The sequence below is a fragment of the Pseudomyrmex gracilis genome, unplaced genomic scaffold, assembly GCF_002006095.1.
Source record: "Pseudomyrmex gracilis isolate BER0280 unplaced genomic scaffold, ASM200609v1 scaffold_2322, whole genome shotgun sequence".
Classification (NCBI taxonomy): Eukaryota; Metazoa; Arthropoda; class Insecta; order Hymenoptera; family Formicidae; genus Pseudomyrmex; species Pseudomyrmex gracilis.
The window spans coordinates 1-7,225 of record NW_018022906.1 but is presented as its reverse complement, the minus strand read 5'-3'; the positions used below and the strand labels follow the sequence as shown (position 1 = coordinate 7,225).

General features: G+C 34.2%; 1 long non-coding RNA gene across 1 annotated transcript; it reads left to right on the top strand.

Moving 5' to 3' along the window:
* Positions 1–1,110: 1,110 nt before the first annotated feature.
* LOC109862744 lies at positions 1,111–1,796 on the top strand. Its single transcript, XR_002251204.1, has 3 exons — positions 1,111–1,185; positions 1,264–1,426; positions 1,546–1,796. It is a non-coding gene; the product is annotated as an uncharacterized LOC109862744 (long non-coding RNA).
* Positions 1,797–7,225: the final 5,429 nt, after the last annotated feature.

Genomic DNA, 7,225 nt, shown 5'->3' with positions numbered 1-7,225 from the left:
TGAGAGGAAAAATGTTGTTCAAAAGTCATCATGTTAATTTGATCTGATAGATGTCTGTTTTATGACATCAAAAAGTTACCAATGTATTGCTATCTGAAGTATTTGTGTAAATTGAAGTCCAAAAGGTATCTTTCGACATCGCTGCTTTTGACATTTATTTTAAGTATATCATATTTAAGATATCTTCCTGATAGTGGAATTATGTTGTCTAGAAGTATACCAATATACACACATTATCCAATTGTTATCTAATGAATGACATCAAATGGAATTATATTCCGAAATTCACTACCACAGTACTGGAAATCTATAGTTCACGTTACGTATATTATAGATTTTTAGACTAACAGTACAGTACACTTTCAATACTAACAGTAAATTTAAAAACACAACTGGATAACTCGCAGTTCTCGCAAACGCCGTACTATTATGCGGCAAAAATTTTTCCCAAATAAAAAGTGACGAAGTGTTTAGAAAAAATTTACAAAAATATATATAGTGTTGCAATATACGTAAGTACATGTTATCATTCGTTTTTTTCTATTTTTAGTACACATAACGTTTCAAAAATTCATAAAGCGCACATATACTTTTTAGGTTATATATAAGGATAATAAAATATACTTTTTTTCTACATCTGAGAATTTAAGTAAGTATAATTATTTTTTTAATTCTGTATTCTGTTTCATTCCATTTAATGGTTGAAGAATTAATACATAAGGTTATGGGACGTCCGTTGAAACCTTTCCTTGAGATCTCACGAAGACAGCAAAGGCGACGAACACGCGCTCTTTTACAAGTGGATATCGACTCGTTATACCTTGCAAATGCAACAAATAATATTGCATCTAGTTCTATTCGTCCTCCTTGCTTATCGCCAACATACTTCTATTCTATTCAGTCTGTTGTAGTAAGTATTAAAAACTGTTTCACACCTATATCTGTATTTGCGGATTATTATTATTTTATTTTCCAGATGATTGTAGAGAAGATCGACAACGTTTTGAGATTGTGATTCTACGAAAAATAAACAAATTACTAGAAGTAGCACGAGAAAATGCTAACCCAATTGAGCGCAAACTTCACCATTATCCACTTCTACCTCTGATGCCGTTTAACAATATCAACACTTTACAAAAATTTGATCGTGATTTCAATGACTATGAGCAAATGCGAGATCAATTTGTACTTATACCAGTATTTTGAAACTGCGCTAATATATCATTTCTTCAACAATGTAATTATTTAATCGATATTTTTCAGATACAAAAACTTCAAGATATTGGTGGAAAAACGGTCCAATAAGCAGTAAAATATTCGATGGAAGTAGTTATGACGGACGAGTTAACTTAACAAATCGTTTGGACTCTCGGAGCTGAGAACAATCCAACAATCTCCAAATTTACGTTCCTATATCTCATAATTGGTATGTATATATATATCGGTGAATATTCAACTTAAACGTTTTCGTTGAGTTTTTGTCGTAAAAAAGCTATTACATCTCCAGATACAGTACCGATAATATTTATCCGTCTACTTCTTCAGATGTCGTACGTAACGCATTTAAGGGAACAAAAATTAAAGCTGTCGAAGATCGGATTGGCGACTGGCTTCGTCGTGGAGGCGACCGAATAAAAGCATCCAAGATAGCTGCGAATACACGACGTGAACGTCAACATAATTTTGAATGATATATTGATATATACGTGCCTTTCTTTTTAATAGTAAATATACATCAAAGTTCCTAATATACAAATTTATACATTTGATAATCTAGGTTTGCACAAAACATATAACAATATATAATTATACGTATAATAATATGTATAAATATATATAGCTATATAAGCGAAAACGATGGGGCAGGTGTGGGAAGTGGTGAATAGGGAGAGAAGAAGAAAGAAAGGAGGGGGTAGTGGGATTGAGATAAGAGAGTGGGAGGATTATTTCAAGAAGCAGTTGGGGGGGGGGGTGGACTGGAAAGTGGTGAGAAGGGAAAGGGGAAAGAGGAAGGAGGGGGAGGAGAATATAGGAAGGGAGGAAATTATTAGAGCGATTGGAAAATTGAGGGTAGGGAAAGCGCCAGGGGGGGATGGTATACCAGCAGAGGTATGGAAGTTTGGAGGAAGGAATATGCAGGACTGGGTGTGAAATATATGTAGGAGAATATGGGCAGGAGAGGGGTGGATCGATGAGTGGAATGAGGGAATAGTGGTGCCAGTACTGAAAAAAGGAGAGGGAAATAAGGTGGAGGAGTATAGGGGTGTGACATTGGCCGGGTCATTGTACAAAGTATATGCGGAGTCGTTAGCAGAAAGGTTAAAGGGAGAAATGGAGGGAAAAAAATTAGTTCCGGAGAGTCAGGCGGGATTTAGGAGGGGAAAGGGTACAATGGATAACATTTATGTAATAACTTACTTGGTTAGCAGGAATTTAAGTAGAAAGGGGAGTGGGTTGATTGCGTTATTTATAGATCTGAGGGCGGCTTTCGACACGGTCAATAGGAAGACTTTACTAAGAGCGATGAGGGAAAGAGGGGTGAGAGAGAGTTTAGTGGAAAGGTGTGGGGACTTATATAGGGAGACGAGGAATAGGGTGGCGGCAGGAGGGAAGGTGGGGAAAGAATTTTGAACAGGTAGGGGGGTGAGATAGGGATGCCCGTTGAGCCCATATCTGTTCAATCTGTTGACGGCGGATATGGAGGACTATTTGGGTAGGAACGGATGGGGTGGGGTAAAGGTAGGAGAAAGAAGGGTTTATATATTGGCATATGCGGATGATGTAGTGTTGTTAGCAGAGGAGGAGGAAGGGATGAGGGAAATGATGAGAGGGATGGAAAAATATCTGGCGGGAAAGGGTTTGGAAGTAAAAGTGATGAGGTTTAGGAGAGGAGGGGAGAGGGAGAAAAAACTGGAATGGTGGTGGAAAGGGGAGAGATTAGAGGAGATAAGGGAATTTAAATATTTGGGGTATATGTTTTAGAGGAACGGGGAGAGGGAGGCGCAGATAAAAGAGAAAATGAGAAAAGGGGCGGCTGTAATGAGTTAGGTGCGGGGGATTGGGAAGAGGAGGTTCGGTGGGGATTGGGGTAAACGGTTATGGCTGTTTGACGTATTGGTTTGGTCAGTGGTTGGATATGGGGTGGAGATATCGGGATGGAGGGAATGGGATAGCTTGGAAAGGTTACAAAATAGATATATAAGATGGTTATTGGGAGTAGATTGGAGGACCCCGGGGTATATCGTAAGGGAAGAAGTGCAGAGGGACTTATTAAGGGAAAGGGCAGGGCAAAGGGCCTGGAGATTTGAAGAAAGGTTGGAAAGAGGAGAAGGTAGCAAAATAGCGAGGCTATGTTTAAAGGAGATTAGGGGCAGAGAGGGGGGAGGGCAAGGATTGTCTGAGTGAGAGAATGACAGAATAAAATATTATGAAGAGAGAGGAGTAAGGATAGCGGAGATGGAGGAAAGTAGAGTGGCAGGAGAATGGAGAGCTCAGCTGTTGATAGAGAAGGAGAGGAGGATGCAGAGTGAGGAGAGAAGGAAAAGAATTGAAAGTTCGAGGTACAATAGATGGTACAGGAAAATTAAGAAGGAAGAAGTGCTGGGGTACTTAAAAAAGGGATGGAGAGAAAGCAGATGTCAGAGGGTGGCTAGGTTTAGGTTGGGGAACGAGATGAAAGAAGGTAGATACTGGGAAGGGGAGAGGGAAAGGGTGTGTAGAATGTGTGGAGTAGTGGAGGAGGGTTGGAGACATGTGTGGGAGGATTGTGGGGTATGGGGAGCGGAAGGGAATTGGAAGGACATGATTGAAGTGGTATTGGGGGAGGAGGGGGAGGATGGTTAAAGAGGCTGGAGGAATATAGGGGAACGGAAAAAGAAGGAGAGCAGGAGGTGGGAAAGGAGTGATTAGAAAGGGAGGGATGATAGTTGAGTGAGTGAGAGCTGAGTGAATGAATGTGTAAAAAGAAGTGTGTAATTGTATGTATGTATGAAGTGAAGAGAGTATGGGAACCAATTGCGGAGTAGCTGGATAGAGTTGGCTGCCGAAAAGGGAGGTCTGCATTGCGTGGAGTAGGGTAAAGCGATTGCGTGTGTGTGTATATAGTATTTTTAGTTTTTTTTTCTAAGGTAGTTGTAAGGTTAGTTGTAAGAGTAGATGTAAGATTTTTTTATATAAGGTTTTGTAACCTTAAGGGGAATCAATAAACTCTATCTATCTATCTATCTATCTATATAGCTATATACAATAATATTTTGATTATTTTAAATAATCTAGTATCTGAAATATGGATGTACAATTATATATGTATATATATATTTAATATATTATTATTGTACATTTTTCAGATACTACATTATTCAAAATAATCAAAATATTATTTTACATAGCTATATATATTTATACATAATATTATACGTATAATTATATATTATTATGTTTTGTGCNAAAACAAATTATCAAATATATAAATTTGTATATTAGGAACTTTGATGTGTATGAACTAGGTAATATTGTTACTATTGACAATTTTATTAAAATAACTATAACTATTGACAATTTTATTATATCTTTATATAAAGGATATCTTTTGGTATATCCTATAAATAAAAAATAAAAGATATCTATTGGATATTACTAATTGATGACGTTTTGTTAACCTTTGTGCAATATCTATAAGACATTTGTTTATTTTTGCCTTTAAAAGGATATTTTTTGGTTGTAGCAATTTGATATATTTATGTCAACATATTGGCAGCTGATAAAGGTTGACCATATGCTGGCAATTTGGTAATTTCTATAAGTTTTTTTTATAGTTGCCATTTGGATATAAATAAGTTGTCAGCCAGACGGACATTAGTGATCCTATTTGTACTACAAAAAGGCATCTTTTTGCCAACTAAAAAGTCATCCGAATCTTTTTTTGGGTGTCCATTTAATATCCTTTTGATAACATTTTGCTACCTGGGAATGCTTATATTGGCTGCGTTCCGATATTCACTGCCAGTACTGAAAATCTATAGCACATGTNACGTGAAGTATAACCTCGAAAGTCTTCTAAGATATTGTTTTGAATCTATTTGTGTAGCACAAAAATTACGTACTACACGATAAAATCAGTGCAAAATGGTGAGGTATTGTTATGTCTGTAACAAAAAACAAGCCAAAAATAAAGATTTTTGCTTACATAANTAAGTTATAAGCGTAAATTTTAATGTATATATTATGTCTCTGAAATGTGGTTATCACTTTATTTTAAGAATAATAATTTTTCTTCAAAATTTCCAAAAAATCGAGAGATCTGTTTACAATGGAAACAGTTTTGCGGTTTGAGAGAAGTCACTGATGTAAGTGCGATTTACATTTGTTTTTTTTATTTCCGTCCAGAAAATTTTCGGAGTCATACATCAACATTAGCAGCAAAAAAGCAGTTGCTAAATCCTGAAGCATTTCCTTCAAATTGTTTTCAAAAAAAGCAAACTTTGATTGTAAAGAATGCAAAATTATTGTTGACAAAAGAAAGTTCAAAAGTAAACAAAGATGACACAGTACTAGAAAAACCACAATTGGAAGTGCTAAGGCACAATAAGGAATATATAGAACCAGAAATTAATGTGCCATTCTCATACTCGCGAGTGAAAGTCGAGTAAAAGATTATTTGTCATCAGTGAACATGCCTGCAAATGTATCACGTAAGTGTCATAGATTAATATATCCAATGTTGTTTTTATTGCATTAAAAGTAATAGAAAGTAAAAACTGCACTATCAACAATTTTTATAGATTTTTACTTTGTAAATATATATTATACACTATAAAAATAATGTTTACATTAAATCTTATGGATACCTTAAATTTTACAATTTAACAAATAAACATGTGTTCAATATTAGGTCCTGTACAAGAACTATTACATTTAACACCTATGAAAAGAGAACATGTAGAAACTTCAAACATTTCTGAATTGCAATCACAAATTCAAAACAATTATAGTGAAAATGTAGCACCAGAAATTAATGTGCCATTCTCATACTCAAGTGTCAAAAGTGAGACAACAGAAGTTGTCAGTCCGCTGCAAGATAATTAGTCTTTGCATAATGGTCTGGCAAACATATCAAAAAGTATAAATATTAATATATCTTATGTCATTTATATTGCAGTAACATACCTATATGTACAATTGTTACAATCTGTAATTGTAATGAATGAAAATGATTTGTCTTGTTTATAAATATATCTTACTGTCTCTGAAAATATACAATAATTTTGTTCGTCCAGAATCTGTTAACAATTTATGTTCGACGCCTAAAAGACGGAGATATGTAGAACCTTGCTACATTACTGAAATTACGACATCTGACGTACAAACTCCAAAAAAAGCTAGTCGAGTTATAAAATTTGTTAAAAACAATCATATGAAACAAAAAGAATATATAAAAAAGCTACAGAGGAAGAATAGAGACCTCATAAAGCGCATCAAGACTCTTGAAAATATGGTCTCTCACTTAAAAAAGATGAATTTAATCTCTGAAGATGCTGGAGATTCTTTGCTAGTACAGTATTCAGTTTAACTATCGAAGTAGTATAAAACATGCAATGTTCGTTATTGTCAATAATTTGAAAATGTTCGATAAACATATATGCAAAATCCAGATACACTCAACGTAGAGGTTTTCTGTCTTGAAAACTGCTACAATTATGGCGTACTCTTCAATATACAGAAAGGTTGACTCATGATTATTAAACTTCATACATGTACATTTATTTGCATAAAAGAACAAATTAAAAATTTTTTTTATATATTCAATTTTTGTGCAGTAATATAATTTGATTAATAGTTATCTTGATTGATAAATATAAAAATATAATATCACCAAACTAAGTAATGGTCTTGTTAAGATATTTAATACTTATTAGGATACTTATATATATTTTTTCTTTATTTAATAGCAGATGTACATAATGTTTATACAAATTAAATAAGACGTCATTAATAGATGGTATTGAAATAAGTAATATTTAATAATTTATAGTAATGTTTAATTTTATAATTAATATTACTTATGTGTATGAATACACATATAATAGTATTTATTTTATATTTCTTAATGTAAATAATATTTCTAAAGATATAGCTATGCAGAAACGTGCATATATACTCTCTTAATTTGAATCAGCGAAAATTTCGCTGATTTTGTCAGTGGTCTACTTTTCTACTGCCCAATCAG